The 25,794-nt window shown below is 37.3% G+C and overlaps 1 protein-coding gene and 1 pseudogene across 1 annotated transcript in view; both read right to left on the minus strand.

The window, feature by feature from the left end:
• The window catches only part of Sugct (succinyl-CoA:glutarate-CoA transferase), a 743,994-nt gene that overhangs the window by 167,236 nt on the left and 550,964 nt on the right, over positions 1–25,794 (minus strand). The gene's annotated exons all lie outside the window — the stretch shown is intronic.
• The window catches only part of LOC106008970 (transmembrane 9 superfamily member 2 pseudogene), a 29,909-nt pseudogene continuing 5,423 nt past the window's right edge, over positions 1,309–25,794 (minus strand).

The raw sequence follows: 25,794 nt of genomic DNA on the forward strand, positions 1-25,794 counted from the left end.
GTTTCCCATGCTTTTAATGAATAAACACTGAATGTCCTTGGTGTTTTTGGCCTTTGTTGCCTAGAGCAGCTTGGACCAGCCAAGACCCAGCTTTCTCTCTAAGTTCTTTCTTGTCATGTGTTCTTATTATCTTTCATCATATTGTCTTGCAGGAGATTGAGACCCACAGCCTGGGCTCTTGACAATTGTTCTCGATAGTTGGGGGTTCATCTCTTGCCATTAACTAGACAGCTAAACCTTCTGTAGAGCAACAAGAAGTCTGCACCAACCAGGTCTGTTTTATTGTTTACTTAACAGACTACAAATGAACAAATACAAACAGAAAAATGAAGGGCAGTGTGAGTTGGAACATGTACTGTTTTGTAGTTTTCTGAGCATGTCTTCCTTATGATAAGGTTTCAAAGAAAGTTAAATTGGGTCATTGTCTCAGAATTAAATAACTTTCTCACTTTTGTTCTTTCATTGATAAACTGTACTAGGAAGAGTAAATATATAAAATCCTTTCTTCACCTCCATTTCACCATCCCTCAAGAAGGCCTCTACACAACTCTATTTCATGTCAGAATTCAGCAGTAGGACCTTAGAATGTTTATTCCCTCCAAAGCATCTTTAAAAATATAAATATAGAATTTGAAGACTTAAATTTCATCAATAGATATTTTAATTGCAATTCAATTTAATAAATTCTATCATGTACCTGTATAAATTATTTTTCTCCCAAAGAAAATAAAATTTTGGAAAATGGAGAGAAAATTTAAGGAAAAGTTAGCTATAATCTTATTCTAAAACAAATTGGTATTAACATTTGAGTATAATTGCTTTTAGGGTTTTTTTTCTTTCTCATATAACTTTCAATATAATTCTGACCAAAGTAAGCTAGACATTTTGGATCTTAAAATCTCAAGTATTTTGTATCTGTTGATAACCTGTAATTTTTATATATGTATGTATGTATATACATACATATGCATACGTATGTATATACATACATACATATGCATACGTATGTATATACATACATGCATATACATACGTATGTATATACATACATGCATATACATACGTATGTATATACACATACATATACATACGTATGTATATACACATACATATACATACGTATGTATATACACATACATATACATACGTATGCATATACACATACATATACATACGTATGCATATACACATACATATACATACGTATGTATATACACATACATATACATACGTATGCATATACACATACATATACATACGTATGTATATACACATACATATACATACGTATGTATATGCTTTTGTGCTGTTAGCATTGTTTTTAATGTTTTATTGTTATAAATATAATTTTAAGACAAATAGAAGTATCATAATAACTATTCTGAAGACTGAGAACAAGACCTGAGTTGTTATCTTTTGGTACCAATCAGAACTTGGACATACAAAGTCTAGTAGATATTGAAATACTTCATTTAAAATTTCTCGTAAGAGAGACCATCTTTTGACCCACAGGTACAGTAATTTGGGCAAGAGAGAGACTTGACCTCTAACACTATGCATTGCAACATTGAAATGAACAAGAAGGTTGAGCTTGTTGGCTCAAGATTCATGGTACTGTAAGAGGCCTAAAGTCCTTACTTAACATGGAGATAATATTTATGTCCCATAGCATTGGTGCTGGCAAGATTTTGCATTTCTGTAATATCTTTGAAGTTAAGTCTTAAAATACTGACTGTTAATAAATGTTGAAAGATGAATAGTTTCACATTACCAAGTTGTTTGCAGGGTAAATAAGTTGATGGATGAATCACTGGGGGGGCCCATAATTCCAAATAGACACATAAAAACTGGACAAAAATAATTTATGCCTCTAATTTCCAAGTACAGCTATCTCTCCTTTGCTGACTTGTAGAACTTGAAGCCTCTTTGAAGCTACCTAAGGGAGTCAAGCTGAAAGAGCTCCTGAGGAGCTTCACTTAAAGTCTCCTGAACTGTGTATAGGAGCAGGTGCATAAACTAAAAATACAGACTGGTACTTGCCTCTCATCTACAAAGTACTGAAGAAATAGAGTCTGTTAGAGCAGCCCATGTCAATAGGGTATGAAAGAGGTACAATATGTAGCACAATGTTTGGGGAAAGAAAAACAATGCACACATCCATTCCAGTTCTGCATGGAACTTTGAGAGGTTGGAAGAACTGAATGGTTCCTGACGTCCTCAAGGAACAGAGGCTAGAGGGAGATGGAAGCTATGGAGCTGCCAGGTGGTCAGTATAAAAAGCTAGAAGGCACAACAGTTTTTTCAAAAAGGCACCAGGGTACTAATTATTAGTACACCTAAAGGGAAAATAATCTGCTTCTTCCTGAGAGGGTCCTGAAGTAAAACTGAAAGTCATACCATGATATCACATCCACTATGTCAACACTCTACCAGTAACAGAGAAAATGAAAAACACAAGAAACATGAATATCTGCAAATAAACATCTAATGATAACAGAATTATGCTTCCAAATCCTTCCTATTTCACCAATACAGCAAGACCTGGCTCAAGAGCGAGAAGCAAGAGACACTGAAAGATGGTAACGGCATCTTATAAATTCAGTTGATGACAGATAATTGACTTAGAAGAAAAGAAAAAGGTGGAAATGGTGGATTGAAGTGATTCAGGGTAAAACAAACTACCTAAAATTGATGAGTCTTGGAACTGGAGGCACCAGAAATTCAAAAAGGCAGGGATATAGGGTAAATTGAAAACATGGTCATTGGGTCAAACTTTCAGGAAAGGTTACAAATAACAGCTACAGATTTTTGAACATTATCCAGAGTCGAGGACAAAAGTGATATTACATGCAGAAAACCAGATAATTAAATGAAAATTTTTTTTTATGTTTCCCCCTTTCCCTGCCCTCCCTTCAACCCCTCCATCCTGCCTTATTTACAGAGACTTTGTTTCCTTTTTTTTCATTTTCTCATATTAATTCCATTCCCTACTTTCCTTTCCTCTACCCCTTCCCCTTTGCCCCTTTTCTTCCTATTATCTATTATAACTTTTAGTCCTTAGTTACGCTTTCAGTTTCTCACAATAGAAACTATTCCAATTTACACGTCTCCTATTTATTTCACTTAAGAGTATCACCTCAATGTGCATCCATATAGCAATGAATGTCTCTTAATTTCTCATTTTTATGGCTGAGTAGCACTCTATTTTATATATATAAAAAAATACATTTTCTTTATCCAGTCTCCAGTTGATGGGCATTTGGGTTGTTTCCAAGTTTTAGCTATTACAATCTGTCCTGCTATGAACATGGCTGCATATATATCACTGTGGTACGATTCTTTCAATTCTTTGGGGAAGATACCCAGCAGGGGAATGGCTGGGTCAAATGGGACTTCCAGTCCTAGTTCTTTGAGGTATCTACATACTGATTTCCACAGTGGTTGCACCAGTCTACACTCCCACCAGCAGTGGAGCAGGGTTCCTCTTTCCCCACAGCCCCATCAGCATTTGTTATTGGTTGATTTATTGATAGCAGCGGTTCTTTCTGGTGTGAGGTGGAATCTCAGCCTTGTTTTCATTTGCATCTCTCGAATGACCAGTGATGGAGAACATTTTTTCATGTATTTATTTGACATTTCTACTTCTGTGTGTGAGAAATGTCTGTTCATTTCAGATGCCCATTTTTGAACTGGGTCTTTAAATTTGGGAGGTCTGATTTTTTTAAGTTCTTTATAGAGTTTTGATAGTAGACCTTTGTCTGAGGGAGCTGTGGGCTGTCTCTTCACACTGCTGGTGGTTTCTCTCGCTGTGCAGAAGCTTTTTAGTAAGAAGAGATCCCACTTATTGATTGTTTGTGCTAGTTCATGGGCAACTGAGGGTTTTTTAATAAAATCTTTTCCTACACCAATGTCTTCAAGAGGTCTACCTAACCTCTGTTCCAGCCAGTACAGAATTTCTTTTTTAATGTTTAAATCTTTAATCCATTTCAATTTTAGTTTAGTGCATGGTGAGAGACATAGGTCTAGTTTTAGTCTTTGGCAAGTTGAAACCCAATTTCTCTAGCACCATTTATTAAAGAGGCTATATTTCCTCCAGTGAGGGTATTTGGCTCCTTTGTCAAAGATGAGGTGACTGAGTGTGTCTGGAGTTGTTCCTGCATCTTCTAATCTGTTCCACAGGTCCTCAGGTCTGTTTCTTTGACAGTCCCATGTCGCTTTTATCATAGTAGCCTTGTAGTATAGTTTCAAATTGGGGGTAGTAATATCACCTGCCATGTATCTGTTACCTAGAATTGCTTTTGCTACTCTGGGTCTGTTCTTGTTCCAAATGAATTTTTGGACTATTTTCTCAAGGTCCATGAAGTATCCTCAGATTTAAACTGGGACTGCATTTAATCTATATAGCCGTTTTGGAAGTTTGGACATTTTCACTATATTGATCCTACCTACCCAGGAGCAAGGGATGTCTTTCCATTTTCTGATATCGTCTTCAATCTCTGTTTTCAGAGTTCTATAGTTTTCAGAGAAGAGGTGTTTGATTTCTTTTGTTAGGCTAATTCCTAGATATTTCAGTTTTTTGGATGCTAATGTGAAAGGAATTGTTTGCCCTATTTCTGTCTCAGTGAGTCTGTTGTTCTTGTACAGCAAAGCTATTGATTTTTGTGTGTTGGCCTTGTATCCAGCTACTTTATTGAATTTGGTTATTAAGTCTAGAAGACTTTTGGAGGAGTTTTGGGGTCTTCTATATAGAGTATCATGTCTTCTGCAAATAATGACAATTTGACTTCTTCATTTCCTATTTTTATTCCTTTTACTTCTTTCTCTTATCTAATTGCCATGTCTAATGCTTCCAAAACTATATTGAATAAGAATGGTGATAGTGGACATCCTTGTCTTGTTCCTGATTTTAGTGTGAAGGGTTTCAGTTTTTGACAATTTAGTATGATATTGGCTTTTGGATTTTCATAGATGGCTTTTATTAGATTGAGGTAGAGACTGTCTATTCCCATTTTGCATAGGGTTTTTATCATAAATGCATGTTGGATTTTGTCAAATGCTTTTTCTGCATCTATTGAAATGATCATATGGTTTTTGTCCTTGGCTCTACTGATATAGTGTATTACAGTGATTGATTTGTGTATGTTGAACTATCCCTGGATCCCTGGAATGTATCCCACTTGGTCAAGGTGTATGACCTTCTTGACGATCTTCTGCATTCTATTTGCCAGTATCTTATTAAGGATTTTTGCATCTATGTTCATTAGTGAGATTGGCCTATAGTTCTCTTTTTCAGTTGGGTCTTTCTCTGCTTTGGGGATCAAGGGAATGCTTGCTTCCAGGAATGAATTTGGGAGTATTGCTTCCCTTTTGATTTCTTTGAAGTGTTTAAATAGCAGTGGCAGTAGTTCCTCTCTAAATGTCTTGTAGAATTGAGCAGTGAAGCCATCAGGACCTGGGCTTTTCTTAGTTGGTAAGTCTTTAATTATGTTTTCAATTTCATTGATTGATATTGGGTCATTTAGAATTTTTAGGTCTTCTTCGTTCAACTTTGGTAATTCATATGTATCTAGGAATCTGTCCATTTCTTCAATGTTTTCCATCTTAGTGGCATATAGGTTCTCAAAGTAAGTATTGATGCTCCTCTGGATTTCTGCTGGGTCCATTGTAATTTCTTCCTTTTCATTTCTAATTGCATGGATTTGGGCCTTTTCTTTCCTTTTTCTGATAAGTTTGGCTCAGGATTTGTCAATTTTGTTTATTCTTTTGAAGAACTAACTCTTGCCTTCACTGATTTTTTTGTTTTGTTCTCTTAGTCTCCATTGCATTGATTTCTTCCCTGATCTTTACAATTTCCTCCTTTCTTTGGGCTTTTGGTTTGTCCTGCTCTTCTTTTTCTAGAAGCTTGTGGTTCAGCATCAGGTTGTTTAATTGGGCTTGCACTGTTTTCCTGATATGAGTATTCACTGCTGTGAATTTACCTCATAAGACTGCTTTCATTGTGTCCCATAGATTCTGATATGTTGTATTGTCATTGTTATTTAATTGAAGGAATTGTCTGATTTCTTCTTTAATTTGCTCTGTGACCCATTGGTTATTCAGAAGTGTGTTGTTCAATTTCCATGTGTTTATGAAATTTTTCGGGTTTCTTTTGCTATTGATCCCCAATTTCATTCCACTATGGTCTGATAATGTACAGAGGATAACTTCAATTCCTTTGCACTTACCTAAATATGTTCTATGAGTGAGTATGTGGTCTGTTTTGGAAAACCACCCATGTGCAGCTGAAAAGAATGTGTAATCTGATTTTGTGGGGTGGAACACTCTGTGAACATCTGTTAAGTTCATTTGTTCAAGAGTTTGATTGAGTTCTAGTATTTTGTTGTTTATTTTTTGTCTAGTTGATCTATCTATTTGTGACAGTGGGGTATTGAGTTCCCTCACTACTACTGTTTTAGTGTTTATTTCATTTTTCATGTCTGGTAGTATTTGTTTTATATAGTTGGGTGCACTAGTGTTTGGTGCATATGTCTTTATGATTGTCATCTCTTCCTCTTGGATTGTTCCCTTTACAAGGATGTAGTGTCCTTTTTTGTCTCTCTTAATCAGTGTGGGTTTGAAATCCACTTGGTCTGCAAAGAGGATAGCTACTCCTGCTTTTTTTCAGGTTCCTGTTACATGGAGTATTATTGTCCACCCTTTAACTTTCAGTCTATGACTTTCTTTTTGAATTAAGTGTGTTTCTTGTATCCAGCATATTTTTGGATCTTGCTTCTTGACCCGTTCTGCCAGTCTATTTCTTTTGATTGTTGAGTTAAGACATTAACATTGATGATTATAACTGATATATATTGAGTTATCATTGTCATGACTTTTTCATTTTGCTGGATTCTTCCCCTTTGCATTTAATTTCTTGTCATGCCCAGTGGATTCATTCTGCTGGGCTCCCTGGAGTTGTGATCCTCATTGTCTTTTCGTAGGATACTGTCTAAAATTTTGTGGAGTGCTGGTTTAGTATTCATGAATTTCCTCAGGTGCTCTTTGTCATGAAAGTATCTTATTTCACCATCAATTTTGAAAGATATTTTTGCAGGGTACATCGATCTGGGTTGGAGGTTGTTTTCCTTTTGGGCTTGAAATACATCACCCCAACCTCTTCTTGCCTTGAGGGTTTGCATTGAGAAGTCTGCTGTGATTTTGATGGGCTTTCCTTTGTGTGTAATTTGTTTCTTTTCTCTATACTCCTTGTAGAACTTTGTTCTTCTGTTGGGTTTCTGGAATCTTAACAATTATATGCCTTAGTATAGACTTTTTTTTTGATCATGGGTAGTTGGAGTCCTATATGCCTCATTTATCTTTTCCCCTGTTTGGGAAGTTTTCTCCATCACTTCTGTGAACAGTTTTTTTTATATCATATGCACTCTCTCCTGTTTCTTCATTGACTCTAATCAGTCTTATGTTATTCTTCTTTGCATCATTTAGCAGCTGCTGGATTGATTTCTTGTGGTCCCTTACAATTTGAAAGAAATTTTTCTTTTCCTGGTCATTAGTTGCAATCTTATCTTCTATATCTGAAATTCTGTCCTCAAATTGGCTCATTCTGCTATACAGACTTTCAATGGAGTTTTTAATCTCCTGGAAATCAGTTTGAATCTGTTTTATGGATTCTAGTTGTTTCCTATGTTGGGATTCCATCATGTTCCTTAGCTCCTCTGTTTTTTTTATCTGTGTCCTCTCTAGATTTATTTATTAATCATATCTTACACCATGGGCCCAATCTCTGCTGTTATGTGAGAGATTATTTCTGATTTCATTTTTTCCAGATCCTCTTTTGTTGCTAGGTCAAGGAGTTCAGGTGGTTGAATATCAGAATGTTCCATCTGGTTTCCCTTTGCTGTAGGTGATCTAGAAGTCTGGTTCTGAGACTTGTTTATGTGTCTTCTCTTTTCAATTGGTGCATGGTGTGCTGCTGGTACCTGCACATCTAACCTCCTCTGTGTTGGGAGCTATGGCATGTCGACCCAGAAGCCTCCTCTGTGCTGGGAGCTGTGGCATGTTGACCCAGAAGCTTCCTCTGCACTGGGAGCTGTAGCAGGTTGTCCTGGAAGCCTCCTCTGCACTGGGAGATGTGGCACACCAACCTGGAAGCCTCCTCTGTGCTTCAAGCTGTGGCACTTGATCCGGAAGCCTCCTCTGCTCTGAGAGCTGTGGCACGCTGACTCAGAAGCCTCCTCTGTGCTGGGAGCTGTGGCATGTCGATGCAGAAGCCTCCTCTGTGCTGGGAGCTTTGGTACATTGACCTGGGTGCTGTGGCACTTGCCCTGGAAGCCTCCTCTGTGCTGGGAGCTGTGGCACTTGACCCAGAAGCCTCCTCTGTGCTGGGAGCTGTGGGACACCAACCTGGAAGCCTCCTCTGCACTGGGGGCTGTGGCACGCTGACCTAGAAGGCTCCTCTGTGCTGGGAGCTGTGGCATGTTGACCCAAAAGCCTTCTCTGTGCTGGGAGCTGTGGCACTTGACCCAGAAGCCTCCTCTGCACTGGGAGCTGTGTTTAAATGAAAATCTTTATGCCAAATATGAGATTCCCCAGGTTCCTTCCTTCACCTGGCTCCTAGAAATCAGATAATCAGGTTTACATTCCATAAATAGAGTTATAGGATTTGTCTCTAGAGACCTGAACAAACACAAGAGAATAAGTGTGTACATGCTGATAGCTGGAGGATTCCAATGAAAAAATAAACTCACCACCTAATCAGTCTACATTCAGAGAGCTACCAGTCAACAACCTCTTTCCACACGTGCAAGGACTCCAGTCCACCTATTTGGTGCCGCATTCTAAAATGTCAGTAGTAACAAGCACCATTCCAACCACATTTTGATTTTTATGAAATCAATTAATTTGCTCCTTTATACATATTGTTTTCCCACATACATCTAAACTTACTTAGTTCTTGTATTTGTCACCTTTCTGTTGCTATGACATGTCTATCTTAAAGGAGGAAAGAATTACTTTGGCTCACAATTTCAGATGATTCAGTCCATGGTCAGCAAGGTCCATTGCCTTTAGGCCTTTAGTGTGGCAGAAATATCATAGTGGAATAGGTTTTTGGAGGAAATTTGTGCACTTCATGGCAGCCAGAAGCGGACAGCAGAAAGACAGCAAGAGAATAAGAGGTCAAGGACAAAATATACCCTTCAAAGGCACACCCCTAGTGGCCTATTTGCAAGTGGGCCCCATCTCCTAATGCTCATTTAGCTGTGAATCCATGAATAGATTAGGCCATAGATGAGGTTAGGGCCAGCATGATCAAATTACACCTCTATGCCCCAGCTCTGAGCATTGCTGCTTTGAGGATCAAAATCTTAATACAAGAGTCTTTAGGGAATGCTTTTTATTTAAATCATAACAACCCTCATAACAACTTTATATGGTAAGTACTTTTATTATTCTCATTTTTCAGTAAGGTAAGCTGGGGTACCTAAAAGTTAAGTAACTTACTCAAGCTACTAAGTGGTATAGTCAAGTTCACAACCATTCAATTTGGTTTCAGATTCCATGTTTCTAACTTCTACATGACACTGCCTCTGAAATGAAAATACAGACAACATTATGCAAAAAAGGAAAAGAAAAACAATGGAAACAGACAAATAGAGGTCAGAAGAAAGTATGAATCAACTGAAACACATTTACTCAGGTGTGTTAACCAGCTTTCCATAGCTGTTACAAAAATGCCTGAGATAAATAACTTGAAAGAGGAAAGATTAATTTTGGCTCATGCTTTCAGGGGATTCAGTCTATGGTGACTTAAGCCTGTTGCTTTGGTTCTGGGGCAAAACTGAACATCATGACAGGGAACATAGTGGAGCAATGCTTCTCATATCATGGTGTACAGGAAGTAAAGAAAAAAAAAACATAGAGAAGAGGGTCTTTAATCTCAATATATTCTTCAAGGGCACACCCTCACTGACCTAACTTCCTTCCACCAGGTCCCACCTCCTAAATTTTCCACCAAGTCCCAATAACACTATCAGATAGGGACCAAGCCTTCATCATACTGGTCTTTAGGAAATATTCAAAATCTAAACCATAACATCAGGTAGGATCCTGCATCCATAACAAAATGAAAATAGGAATGCTCTCTTGTTCAAAGAACAAGAGAGTACAGTAGCATAAGAGTTATACAACAGAATTATAGAACCAAAAAACAGAAAGATGAAATACAACAGAAAAAATTAAGATGATCTGTCTAGAAAGTAAGAAGAGATTAAACTATGGTATGAAATTACCAAACAAATAATATTTTTGAACTCCAGATTGAATGAAACCATGAACATCCAACTATCACAATGAATGAGAAAAAAATCAATATTGACACACCACTGAAAGATATTTGGCAATCAGCTATGTAAAGTTTAGTGCAAAAGTTCCTAGAGAGTAAAAAGTCACAACCAGAGATAAAGATTTAGAATGGCGTAAGGCACCCCAACAGAAACTCTGAAGGTAGAAGATGAGTGGCATCTGGCCAAATACCAATCAAAGGGAAAAAGAAAATTAACAGCTTTTCTATTTTCCAAAACCTCAAAATTATGCCCTATTTGTCTTTTTCCAACAGGAAATATTCTGGAGTTGACAATGAAGGGATGCTTGCAGAATTCACTGGGGCAGCAAGACTATCAAAAAATAATCTACATTGGAGCAACAGGAAAGAAGGTTCCAGGAGGCTCTTTAGGTAAATCTTAATTGGTAGATTACCTGACTTTTTTTTAACATATTGTGGCTCCAGTGGAGAATTTAGGTATGAATTAGTACAACAAACACAGGAAATTAATCAGTAGATTTAAAAAGCGAGTTGTTGAATTCAGAAAAAAACAAAATATACTCAGAAGACACTATATGTTTCAATTGTGAAGACCATTAAATACTCACAGTAATGTAAATTCTGGCTGCTGATTTACTCCAAAAAGCAATATAACCAATTGCATAGAGAAGGGGAGAAGAAAGTTGTGAACTGTGTGAAAAATAATATATGAGCTAAATTTTCATTGTCTGTAGAACAGAATAAATGCATAAGGCCTAAAAATTATAAAAAGTATAAAATAACAGTATTGAATGCAATAGGGAAATATAGATATAATTATCAAAAGAAACAACTTTAAGAGTTTTCAGGAAATAAGAATCTGGAGAGGAGTCCTGGGCAAAATGATGTTGCTTTTTGCTATAAACCTACGAATACTACTTGTTTCTTCAAGTCATATGTATGTGATGCTTTGATAAAATGATTTTTAAAAATTGCAATAAAATATTTTAAAAGGGGAAGGTGGACCCCCAGAATTGGACTCCAAGTGAAATGTAACACTTCTTTGCATCTCCCTAGCCACACAGAGATGATATGGGGCCAGAATGACTGCTCCCCAAGGAAGTCAAGTCCCAATCCCTGGAATCTGTGGTGTTACATTAGCTGTAATTGAGGTTCTAACTCTGGAATAGGGAAACTACCCTGGACTATCCTTCCCTAGCTGCAGCAAGAGAAATGCCCCATGAAGGCTCAAGCACCCTTGCTGGTCTCTGAAGATGAAGGGAGGGACTCACCATGAACCAAAGGATGCAGCAGCCTTGAGTAGCTGAGAACAGCCAGCCCTCAAATGACAAACAGCAAAGAGAACAGGAACCATGATCTTAACAAATATAAGGAACCAAATCTTCCAATAAGCCAAATGAGCAAGGAAGAGGAATGCAGTCCACTGACATCTTGATTTTAACCCAACAAGAGCCATATTGGTCTTCTGACCTACCAGATGGTTAGATAGCACATTTGTGTGTGTTGTCACTTCAGTTTTGATACTTTGTTATGGCAACAAAAGAAAATATAGATTCGCAAATCCTAGGCTACTCAATGCAGTTACTGGTTTAAGTGACAATATCTGATAGTGCATGTGAGCACTCAAAAGACTTAACAAATATATCAATGTAAAATTCTTAATATAGTTGATAAAGGTCAGCTGAGAAGCACTGGAGTATGGGCCTACCCATCATATACTGATCAACGGTTTTGAGCACGGTCAAGAAATCTCAGGCAGGCATGGTGGTACATGCTCATAATCTCAGCACACTGGGAGGTCGAGGAAAGAGAATCGCAAGTTCAAGCCCAGCCTAAGCAACTCACCAACTTAGTGAGACCCTGTCTCAAAATTTAAAAATAAAAAGGAATAGGGATTTAGCTTTATGTGAAGGCTGTGGGTTCAACCCCATAGTACTGAAAGAAAGAGGAAGAGAAGAAGAAAGAAGCTGAGAAGTTAAAGCAGGAGAGAGAGGAAGAGAAGTAGGAGGAGAATGAGGAAGAGGAGGAGGAGGAAGAGCAGGAGGAAGACAAGAAGAAGAGGAAGTTTGAAAGCTCCCACTATAGAAAAGGGAATTTCAGACAATCAAATTTCTTCCTTAAACCATTCCTCATATGAGACATCCAACCAGTGGGATGGGTTTAGAATTGAATTTGAATGCCTGTAAGCACCTGAGATAAAACCACAGGCTTGGGTTCATGTGTTAGCCCTGCAGAAAGGAAGGAGGTGGTCTTCAATCTCAAGCACAGGTGCTATGGAAAAGCTCCCTGTCCCAGCAGCTGTCTCTGCAGCTACTAAAGTGTGAGGGCTATGCAGGCTTTAACAAAAGGAGCAAATTCCCTTTCCTCAAGCTGACAGTGAACAAACCGCTTGATTGCTCTCTTAACTGGAACATACAAGCCACTTGGCATTTATACGGAATTGAGAAATTGTTTATGCTACAAATTTTATTCATAGAAAAATCCTAAAGATTTCTTTCCAAGCAGAAAAGTCATCTAAAGTAAAATTTTAAAGGTTAAATTACTGACTTAAAACAAATTAAATTAAAATTAAATTAAATTGACAAATTACAAAATACAAAGAAATACTATTTACACTACTGACATTGAACAAGGTTCAAAACCTGCCAAAAGAAAATAGAAATGGAATGGATCCTCTCAATTTTCGTACTGCACAATGACCTTTCATTTTCAAATAGACCCTTCCTTTTTGAAGGCACCAAAAAAACCCAGAATGGAATTAGGTAAATATAATTTAGGTTCACATTTGTAAAACAAAACTTGTAAAATAAAATTTGTGAGATAAAGACTATTTTCAACCTAGGTCAGCATAAAATATTAACTTTCATCCCTCTTCCCAAAGAGAGTATGAAATTTTTTATTGTTTTTTTTTTTGCCTCAGTTTTCTATGGAACTTTAATAGAAATAAGAAAAATCAGAAGGGTCTTTCCTACTCTCACAATCACTCAATACTTCTGACACCAGATGTGTACAGATTTCTCTCTGTACACCAAGTGATCAATTATCCAGTGAACAACTGGTTGTGCTCTAATTCAGTTCAATTCTGAAACTACTGAAGTTGGCATCAGATCCTACAGGTTAAGGGCTTAGTCCCACAGAACTGCCCCACTTCAGATGCCTGTCACCAGCCTCAGGTTATGACCTGAACTTCTGACAGGCTAGAGATCAAAATTCCCCAAACCCCATCCTTGGGTTCCATTAATTTGCTAAATTGGCTCACAGAAATCAGGGAAACACTTAACTTACACTCAGAGGTTATTATAAAGGATATTACAAGGTTAAGGTGAACAGCTAGATGAAAGACACGCACAGGGCAAGGTGTGGGGAAACAAGTCAGGCCTTCCCCAATCTCTCCAGGTTATCCTCCCTCCAGGAAGCACACATGCTCAGCTATCCTGAAAATCACCAGAACTCTGTTGTTTTAGGAAGGCTTCATTAAATAGGCATGACCGATTAAGTCATTGGCTACTAGTGATCAACTCAACTTAGAGTTATCTCCACTTTTCAGAGGCTGGGGTGATGAGACTGAAAGTCCCACTAGTCATGCCAGGTATTTCTGGTGAACAGTCCCCGTCCTGAAGCTGTCTGGGCTGCCAGTCATTGGTCATCTCATTAGCATAAAAAAGACATTCTTTTCTAAATAATTTTTTATTTTATTAGTACGTATTTGAAATTCAGACAGTTTACAATCATCTTAGGAGTGGTTACATGTACATATCATAGTTTGTTTCTTTTTTTCTTTTCAATCTCCTTCCCTTTTCCTCCCCTTCCCCCTTCCTCCTCTGGTTGCCCTATCCCCTTTTTCATACTTGATATTATTTGTCTTAGCTCATGTCATGGCATATAGTGCTTCCATTAATTGGAGTTACTAGGTTCCTTTACATAACCTATTTTTACTCTTATTTCCTGTTCCCCTCCTCCTCACCCCTAGCCCTTGTTCCTTTGGACCACTTCCCTATTGCAAGAGATCCATCCCCTTGTCCCTTTCTATCCATCCTTTATCATTCTCTTTGTTTGTACTTTGCCTCACTCAGAGGAGAGAAACCATACTGGATTTAAGTTTGTGTGTCTGATTTCACTCAACATCATATTTTCCAGGTGCATCCATTTTCCAACAAATGTCTCAAATCTGTCATTCTTTATAGCCCCATAGTATTCCTTTATATATAGAAACCACATTTTCTTTATCTGTTGATGGGTATATAGGCTACTTCTAGGATTTAGCTATTACGAATTATGCTGCTATAAACATTGTTATGCATGAATCACTGTAGTATGATGACTTTAGCTCTTTGAGGAAGTTAACTAGCAGAGGGATAGCTGGAATGCATGTGATTTCTAATTTCAGTTCTTTGAGAAGTCTCCATACTGATTTCCATATTGGTTATACTAGTTTGCATTCCCATCAACAATGCAGTAGGGTTCCTTTTTCTTTTCTTTCTTTTTTTTTTTTTTTTTTGGTGGAACCAGGGATCGAACTCAGGACCTTGCGCTTGCCAGGCAGGACGGGTGCCACTGAGCTAAATTGCTGGCCCCAAGGGCTCTTTTTTCAATAGAGACACACCAGCTTTTGTTGTTGTTTGATTTATTAATGATTGCCATTCTTTCCAGAGTAAGATGGCATCTCAGCGCTATTTTAATTTGCATTCCTCTAATGGGCAGAGATATTGAACTTTTTTTTCACATATTTGTGGACCATTTGTATTTCTCCTCCTGTGAAGTGTCTGTTCATTTCTCTTTCCCATTTCTTGACTGGGTCTTTAATTTTAGATGGTTTAATTTTTTTGAGTTCTTTATATATTCTAGATACTAGTCATTTCTCTGAGGAGTAGCTGGAAAAAATTGTTCCCATTCTGTAGGTTCTCTTCACTCTACTGATTGATTCTTTTGCTGTACAGAAGCTTTTAGTCTGATATAATCCCATTTGTTGATTTTTGCTGCTATTTCTTGTGTGACAGAGGTTCTGTTTAGAAAATCCTTTCCTACACCTATGTCTTCAAGTGTTTTACCTATTTTATCTTCTGGAAGGTTTAATATTTCTGTTTTAATGTTTAGATCTTTGATCCATTTTGATTTTAATTTAGTATATGGTGAGAGATAAGGGTCCAGATTCACTCTTCTCCAAACAGATACCCAGTTTTTCCAACAACACCACTTGTTGAATAGGCTATGTTTCCTCGAACATATGCTTTGGGTCTCTTTATCAAAGACCAAATAGTTGAATATGTCTAAGGAGGTTTCTGTATCCTCATTTCAGTTCCATTGATCCATCAGTCTGTTTTTGTTCCAGTACCATTCCATTTTTATCACCATTGCTTTGTAGTGTAGCTTGAAGTCAAGTATTTCTATACCTCCTGGAGCTTTGCTCTTATTTCCCAAAATTATTTTTGCTATTCTGGGTCTTCTGGCTCCATATGGATTCTAGCATTATTTTCTCTAGATCTATAAAGTATGTTGTTGGTATTTTGACTGGGACTGCATTGAATCTGTATAATAGTTTTGGAATTATGACCATTTTGACAATATAGGTTCTGCCTATCCAGGAACAAGGACATCTTTCCATTTTTTGATGTCCTCTTCAATCTTCCTATTCAGAGTACTGTAGTCTTCTTTGTAGAGGTTTTTCACTTCCTTAGTTAATTCCTATATATTTCATTTTTCTCGAACCAATTGTAAATAGTATTGGTTTCATATTTTCCTTTTCATCCATTCATTGTTGGTATACACAAATGCTAATGATTTTTGTGTGTTGATCTTGTATCCTGCTGCTTTGTTTAAGTTGGTTATTAATTCTAAGAGTTTTTTGGTGGAGTTACTTTGGTCTTATATGAAGAGTATCATGTCATGTGCAAATAATGATAATTTGAGTTCTTACTTTCCTATATGTATCCCTTTTATTTCTTTCTCTTGCCCAATTGCTCTAATGTTTCAAGTACTGTGGTAAATACAATTCGTGATAGTGGATATACTTGTCTTGTTCCTGATTTTAGGGGGAATGATTTAGGTTTCCCACATTTAGTATAATGCTACCTATTAGTTTGTCATATATAGCCTTTACCATAGTCAGATGTGGTCCTTCTATACCTGTTTTCTTCAGGATTTTTATCATGAAGGTTGTAGGATTTTGTCCAAAGCCTTTTCTGTTTCTATTGACATGATTGTGTGGTTTTTGACCTTACTCCTGTTTAAGTGATGTACTGCACTTATTGACTTACATATATTAAAACATCCTTGCATCTCTGGGATGAAACCTACTTGATCATGATGTATCATCTTTTTGATAATGTGTTGCATTGTATTTGCTAATATCTTGTTGAGAATATTTGCATCTATGTTCATTAAAGAGATGGGCCTATAGTTTTCACGAACGACATTCTTATAGCTCCAGAGATTCCAAGAGATTCAGGAGCTACATGGTAGGACACAGGGAAAAAGAACAAATATAGTTGATTATTTGAACCCAGAGTTTAGCCTCCATGCATTCAATCAACCACTGACCATAGATCAAAAATATTTTAGAAAAAAAATGTATCTATACTAAATACAGGAAGATTTGTTTCTTGTCTTTATTCCCTAAATAATATAGTATAAAAACTAACATAGCATTTACATTGTATTAGGTATTATGAGTAATTCAAATATGATTTAGAGTATTCAGGAGGCTGTGCTTAGGTTATATGTAAATAGTTATCTGTTTTATATAAGGGTTTTGAGCATCCACAGATTTTGATGTCCGCAAGGATTTCAGAGCCAACTGTCCTGGGATACTTAGGATTAACTGAATTTTTCACAAGATCACAAACCTCCATCATATACTCAGTATCTAAAGTATTCTAATAAGGGAGGGTCCAGATGTTTTGAAGTTAATATTTCACAGGAAGTCTTCAGGTACCCTTTGCTAGCTGAAATATGCTTTTATTTAAAATATTTTTAAATTTAAATTTTGTTCAACTTTAAAGCCCTTCTAATGTAACCATGGATGATACAGGATATTGAAAGGGTGCTAGCAGTAAACTGGGCACGGTACTTGATCTCATTACTCATTACCATCCCCAGAGCCTCACCTCCACTAGGTCACCAGACCCAATTAAAACAACCATACCTACATTGCTCACATACCCCAGGTTTGGATGTGATAACTATGGTTATTATAATCATAGAAAACATAGAATATGAAAAATGGGAGCTATGTGATTCTCAATTACAAATGACATCAAAATTCTCTCAAGACTGGGATTGTACTAATGTAAAATATGTAATCTTTTTTTCTATAGAATTTCATGAAACAAGAACTCCTTATATCCCTGGATAGGCAAGGGTGGAGTATAATTATCTTTTGAAAACAGCATGCACCCTGGCACTTTCCAGGCAAAGCTATTAGACCTTTTATTTTTCTTGTACTTCTTTTGTGGGTGTGCAATCCTTTCTTAAACATTTGGTCTACATATGGATAGACCTGTGATTTTAAATGGCCTAATGAGCCTCAGACAGACTTTTAAGTAACACTCACAAATAAGCCAAAGAAAGATTCTCAGATGCTAACATTTACTGTACTAAGATCTTTTTTCTGTTTGCTGAATTTTTCCTCTTTTAAAAAGTTAAAACTTATTGAATATAATATATCCTGAATCTTTTGCAGGTGCTAAACAGCTGACTTTAATTTTTTAAAGAACAAAATCCATCTATTACCAAACTTTTAAAAAAGAGCTCTATTTATGGAGGTGATTTGACAGTAAATCCTTCCCCTCTATTCTTTCTTTATTTTTCTTAAATTCTTTTATTGGTACATTTTAGGTATACAATATGTTTACATTTATCATTGGGTGCTTGTACCTGTACATGATGTATATTGGTTCTTATTTTTTCCCCTTCCCCTGCCCTCCCTTCCCCCCTCCATCCTTCCCTATTTACGAAGACTTTGTTTCCATTTTTTTCCTTTTCTCATAATTTTTTCCTTCCTCTTCTTTCCTTTCCCCTTCCCCTCCCACTTCCCCTACACCTTTGGACCTTTTCTTCCTATTTCAAATTATCAATTATTCATTTTAATCATTTTAATCCTTAGTTACACTTTCAGTTTCTCACACCAGAGAAACTATTCGGTATTTATACATGTGTGTCCTATTTATTTCACTTAAGAGTATGGCCTTAATATGCATCCATTTAGCTATAAATGTCTCTAGTTTGTCATTCTTTATGGCTGAGTAATACTCCATTTTATTTTTTTAAAAAACTCATTTTCTTTATCCAGTTTCCAGCTGATGGGCATTTGGGCTGTTTCCAAACTTTAGCTATTACAAACTGTGCTGCTATAAACATGGGTGCACATATATCACTGTGGTATGATTCTTTTAATTATTTTGGGAAGATACCCAGCAGGGGAATAGCTGGGTCAAATGGGACTTCCAGTCCTAGTTCTTTGAGGTATCTCCACACTGACTTCCACAGTTTGCACCAGTCTGCACTCCCAACAAGAGTGGAGAAGGGTTCCTTTCTCCCCACACTCCCACCAACATTTGATGTTGGTTGATTTCTTGATAGCAGCCATTCTTTCTGGAGTGAGGTAGAATCTCAGTGTTGTTTTCCCTCTCTATTCTTTCCTAGGAAGAAGATTGCATTTCTCTGTAAAATAAATTTTCTGTGAAGATTAAATATGATCTCATGTGGACTTGTTTATTAAAAAGCTGAACAGTCCAACTGTGGCATGATAAGGGGCACTAACTAGTCAATACTGTCTTTAAATAACATATCTTTTTATAATGACACAAATGCCATATAGCTGAAAGCAAATGGCTTTTAGCTAAGGCATTGTATAGACTAGATATGAAATTCCTATCATGAGAGAATATTGTAATGAATAAAAGGATCAATTACAAGATAGCAAATGAGACTTGAAAAAGAGAAGGTAAATTTAACAAAGACAAACTGAATTTTACTTCATGGGGGGCCTGGGGACTAATCCTAACATCTGGGTTTATCTGCATAAATACTCCTATGTTAATGAATTATCATTATTTTATCACTATTTCCTATTGCCTATCCCAGACAAAGTATTGTCTGCTTCCAAGACTAAAACAGCAGCCAAACTATCAAAATAGGAGAAAGGTGGGGAAGCTGGCCTAGAGTATTTCTCATTGCTAATAAAGATTCTTGACTTCTCTGAAAAAAGTGGAATAAGAACAGGCAGTTGTGTGTGGCAGCTATTCAGTGAGTGGCAGTTATGAGAGTCTAGATTTCTTTAAAATACTCCAACATAGAGGGGTTATGTATCTGTGTGTGATAGGTTTGGTTTTGTTATTTTTGGTAGCGGGGTCAAACTCATGACCTTTTGCTTGCAAGGCACGCGCAGCGCCACTGAGCTAAATCCCCAGCCTCTGTGTGTGATAGTTTCAATGTTCACCTTTGGTCTGGTCTTCTGTGCTAATCAGGATCACATAGCTGGGAGTGCTGAGCTAGCATGGGAACAATCTTAATCAAAAGGCCAATTCTAGATACAGTTTCTACAAAATAGGTTTCAGATATCTTCAAGTCAGATAAATATTAAGGGCTTAGTTTATAGCATAAAAGATACTAGAAATAGTCTCTCATCAGTGAAATGAGTATCAAGATATGTGAAGTGGATAGACACGTGGTGGACATATCTACATTTGCATAAATGCAATAATAAGAATATGGCAAACCTAATAGCCTGAATCCTTCAGAATGGTAGCCTGGCTCACCAAATTAGTCTTTATCTGCTCATTATCTGAAACTATAAGCAGCTACCACAGTCAAAAATTGGTTAGGTTTTATTAATTTATATCTTGCAATAATCTTGTTTCATGTAACAATTTTGCAATGGTGATCAGGGAACTGTACTAAAAGCACGCAAATCAAATTGGTTACAATGTGCGGTTAACAAGATAAAATTACCCTACATTTCCTAATGTCAGAAAAAAATATCTAACATGCAAACATCTATCCTAAACATCAGTTTCTTGCCTCTGTCTCACACAGATATAATATATGAGCTATTTACTACTGAGAAAACAATTCTCACCAGTCGCTCTATGTTACTACAGTTCAGTTTTCCTACTGATTTTATAGTCATATGGCAATGTCTGGGTTTTTCAGCAAATTTTCTCAGATAGGGAAAGTAGGAATTACCACTCAGGCCCTATTTGTGTACCTTTTCCTTGTTCTGGTGGTTGGTCATTCAGAGGGATTCTTCTGGTGAAGTGAGGAGGCATGCATGATCACTTCTTGTTAGCTAATTGTAACCTTATTAATAAGCCTCTTCTTTTAACTTCTCTCACATTCACTCATTCCTACTCACAGACAGGGAACACAGAAAGCATGAAAAAGTATCCCTATGGCCACCAAAAACCAACGTGGTGTGACATAGGAGATAAAATAGGTGCAGCACCTTAGGTCTTCGCTGCTATTGGAGCCCATAAAATGGCAACCATTCGTGCCTTTGTATGGTCTTCTGTCATGTGGAATAGGACTGACTTATGTGATCAACAGAATACTGAAGAAATGATGGTGTGACCTCTGAAAATGGCCCATAAAAGGTATTGCAGATTTTGCTTTGATTCCTTGAATCATTTGCTCCATAGGAAGCCAATCACCATGAACTTTGGAGAGGCTTCCTTGAGCAGAACCAAAGTTGACCACTGGTAACCAGCACCAGCTGGCCAGCCAAGTCAGTGGAGCACTTTAGAAGCAGATTCTGCAGGCCCAGCCAAACCTTCAGAGGGCTGCAGCCCAGGCCAACACATAACTGCAATCTCCTGAAAGACCTCAGGCCCAAATCACCCAGCTAAATATGCTCTGGAAGTTTAGACTCTCAAAAGCTAAAAGACAATGACACTTCTTTTATTTAAGGCCATTACATTTGGGGGATACTTGTAACAATAAATACAGCTACTAAGCCATCAGTATTATCAACCCCATTTTCTTTTTCATTTATTCCTACTTTAGAGGTCTAAGAATGCAGAATACTGATTTTCTTATTAGACTCCTCTGTATCTAGAAATGGCCATGGACCATGTTGCCACTAATGAGACATAACTGGGAGACTATCATGGGAGTTTTCTTATTAAAGGACTGGATACACATAGCACCCTCTACTATGTTTCTGCTTTGAACATCATGATGTCCAGGGCTGATGCAGCTATCTTACAGCTTGAGATGCAGCAAATGTTAAGATAAAAGTTAATAGTAAAAGAGTTTAGAGTGATAGTAGAAAGCTTAGGTCCCTGATAATACATGGTGCCAACCTTCTTCCATCTTGGTCAGAAATTAAAATTAACCCCTTTTTAAAGCCTCTATTGGCTAGATTTTCTATTATAGTACATGTAGAACTGAGATGCAGATTTCTGAAACCAAGAGAGGTATTTTCAATAATAGACTCCTAAAGTATAGAAATGGCTGAATAGAAGAGACTGGACATGGTGCTGTGAGGTTCCACCTTTTCCGTCTTGGGAACACGGTTACCTGTGTAATGCACTGGTAAGGCATAGGTTTCCACTGTTGCCTGTCAGACACAGACAAACATCACTGAAAACAGATGAAGTGATAGAGGAAAAGGCAGAAAAATTGGTGTGACAGTTTCTTTTTCCAAGCATCCTCCTGTTTCTGAATGTTTCAGAAGGGTTAGGAAACCCACACAAGGAGGTAAATATCCTCTTTGGGTACTTTGGGGTGTGATGTCTCACACTGGTACACCACTGGCACACTAGGCAGGCATCTTCAGGGATTGTATATTTGGCTTCATATATTTAAATATCTTTGTATGAAATGAAATAAGAGCTTGAAAACAGGAGATTATTCTCTTTGGGGTTTTCTTCTGCATAAATAAATAAAAACCAGTTAACTTGGTATATTCTGACATATACTTTTCCCATTTAACCCATGAATGACAAATAAAAAATGGTACCTAGGCATAAGATCTCATGAAAGGTATTTCATTTTTTGACCTGATAATCAAATAACAATTGCTAGGAAAGCAACAGTAACCATATTTTAATCTCATACTGCTTTCAAGTGTATTATATAGGTTATTATGTCTATGCTGTACAATAACCCTGTGCGGTAAGTTTTATTAGTCCCTTAGCCAGATGGGAAAACTGAGGCTGTTGCAAAGTGGGCTCAGCATTGTGCTACAGAGCTTCTGCTCATATAATTATGCCCGAATGACTCCTCCTGTTTCTGCCTCCCACTTCTCCCCAACCCCACTCATATCCAATGAATTGCAAGATACTGATAACCATTTTGATTATTTCTCTCATTGGCTTTCCTTATGTGATTAGCCTAAGTAACTTCTCTCCTTTCTCTAACTCCTTCCCAGTGGCATTATAGCCAGGAACATCTTTCTCAAGCTCACATTTGTTCATGTTCCTCCACTACCATTATAATTAAGTCAAACGTCCTTGACATGACACATGTGCCTTCTGTGCGATTTCTCCATTCCTTGCTCCTCATTCTTATCTCACAACAGCTTACTGCTTTCACACCTTTCTATCTCCTCCTACTGCTCACTCTGTGTCCTACCACATGGAATTTCTCCAGGATCCTTATGCTTTTTCACCTCTGGGCTTTTTCAGCCAAAGTCTTTAACTTTGGTTTTGGCCTAGATAATTCTTTTTTTAAAATTTTTGTACCAGGTATTGAACTCAAGACCTTGCACTTGCAAGGCAGGCTGAGGCACCACTGAGCTAAATCCCCAGCCCCCAGTTTAGATAATTCTTGAACAGCCCACCTCCTGGACCTCAATTCTGACCTCCAGTTCTACATGAGATGGCCCCTCTTTGTGTTCTCAAAGCCTCTTGGGCCTCTATTGATCTGGGACTCCTTGCTGTGTGTTTGTCTCTGTCTCAGCTTGACTGAGTTAATATTTTTTACCATTGTGTTTGATATTCAAGATATGTTCAACTCATTTCAAAATGTTTGTACCTGATTTAAATATCCATCAAGGTACATCCCTTGGGAAGAGAGGACACTTTCTAAGAAACAAAAAGGGAGACTGTATTCTGTTCATTAATTTATACTGTATCTAACAACATAGTGTCAAAGCTATACCTCATCGGCATAGTGCATGCTGTCCACAATTATATAATTATAGATCACAATCAGCTAGTTACCCAGATGCAACAAAAAACCCAGGTACTTAGTAAAACTGTACTTATACATAAAATGACTTATTTCCCTCCTTGAAACACATTAGGTTTTGTCCTCATTTGGATGTATACGCATGTAGGCAATGTATATTTTACACATATGTTAATATGTAATTATATATTTGAAGATTATATATACACATATATAATTAAATACAGTTATTTAACAGAACATATTCCCCTTCAATCCTACAATCACAGCACCCTAATTCAAGTCCTCAAGTACTTTACTCTATCTTCTAAGCAGGCTATATTCAATCAAAAATTGCATTTCTTTTATAATATTTATTAAGATAACAAATTTATAAATTGAAAGACTCAGAGGCACATAGTTTAAAAGGCCAATACCATGGGAATAATGAAGTCAACACAGAAAACTAAGAAGATATGAACAGTTACAACTGATACAAGATTTTTAAAAGTTACATTCCCCCCAGTGAACACATCACAGGAATCATCCTTCAAAATTACCATGATAAAAAGTTATTTCCTTCAAAGAAAAATAATTCTTTCCACCTACTGAGCCTAGAAAATCCTATTTACAATTAACTGTCCTGTATTTCGCTAGTATTACGGCCTCCTCTATTCTGCCATTAAAAGTACTGAAAACTTTCTAGCTATTATATTTACAAATGCACATAATATTTATTAAATTTGCTCTTCATAGAGAACAACTGAATATAAACTTAAATCAAATCACAATACAAATGCTTTAGAGTCAAAAACACATTTTGTGGGGACAGGTGTTTGGAAAGAGGTGTATGCAGAAGTATGTTGTTTCTGTAGGATTACTAGGCCAATACGTCTGATAAAACCCAAGGTAGTCACAAAAACAGGTCTTTGTTGAAGAATAATTTTATTTCTGTTTTTACTGGACAAACTGGGCTTCTTCAGTCAACCTTTACCATACTGTATATTTTGGCAACAAACCAAAAGCATGCAAAGAAGCCAATAGTTCCTGTAAAAAGAAAGATCAAAACCTTATTATGGTATAACTGAAGTACAGGATTGTACTTGCTGTTCCTGTGATCTGCAGTTTTGAAAAGAAGTAATGTATTGCATATATTAAGAAATATACTGCAGTGAAGCCGCTGGTGAGGAATGAACGCTACTGCCAATGGTAATCCTCTGCACATAGGTGGAAATAACAAAGAAGTATAGTTGCTTCAGAACATGTAACAACCAAAATGATAAACACCAGAAACAGGAAGCTAAACATGTAATACATCTGGTGTGACCAAATGCTATTCAGAATGAAGAAAAGCTGTACAAAGATGCAGCCGAAGGGCAAAATCCCTCCCATGATAATACCAGGCAGGGGCTTTGTGTAGAAAGAGTGTTCAGGAATCTGACGTGGAATCTGATTGGTTCAAACTGGGTATTCAATGGCATTCTTCTTAAAACCAAAGTATGCACCAATAAATGTCAGAGGCACAGATATGCAGAACCAAAGGGCCAGTATGGCAGCCAATGTGCCAAAGGGAATGGCCACTGATGATCCTTCTCCCCAGAGGATGAGATTCATTATGAAGAAGTCAGCAAACACGATCCCAGGACAAAGAAATGATGTCAATAAAACATCTGTTTTCCACTTTTCACCTCCAAAAGACTTATAGAATCTTGTGGCAATGTAACCTGCAGGAGTACCCAGCAGCACCCACAGGGCCACAGCACACGTCATCAGCGCCCCTCTGTTGGCAGGGGACAAAAACTCCAGGCAGGCAAAAAATAGAGCCTCAAAAGTCATAATTAAAATGTGTCCCAGATCCTAGGAAGACTGACAGAAGCATCCCTTTTCTTGGAGGACAGAATATGTCACCATGAATTAGTTTTCAGCCAAATTCTTCCTGGGCATCCTCTGTAGAATCCATCTGATTGTATCTGGCAATGTCTTTATCTAGTGTCCCTAACATAATCATAGCCACCATTCCAGATAAGAACAGAACAATGATGAGGGAATTCATTATGCTAAACCACTGAATGTGGGTGTGAGTCATAGACTCCAGAATATAGTCCCATCTAGATGCCCATCTGATTTTTTTGTCTTCCTGGAAACTAACAGAATAGGTATAGGCAATTTTGATCTCCCCAGAGGCCTTGTTACTTATATTCATGGGAGGTCCGGAGCAGTCTGATTTATCTATATGGGTATATCTGAAGCTTTTTGTTTCAAGTTTAGCAGCCACCAATCTTGCTCCCATGGACCCCGTCTCAACAACATGATAGTATATTTTCTCATATTAATCCCATTCCCTTCTATCCTTTCCCCTAGCCCTCCCACTT

Source organism: Heterocephalus glaber, unplaced genomic scaffold (assembly GCF_053883595.1).
Source record: "Heterocephalus glaber isolate CG9 unplaced genomic scaffold, H.glaber_assembly_v1.0 deba00001610, whole genome shotgun sequence".
NCBI lineage: Eukaryota > Metazoa > Chordata > Mammalia > Rodentia > Bathyergidae > Heterocephalus > Heterocephalus glaber.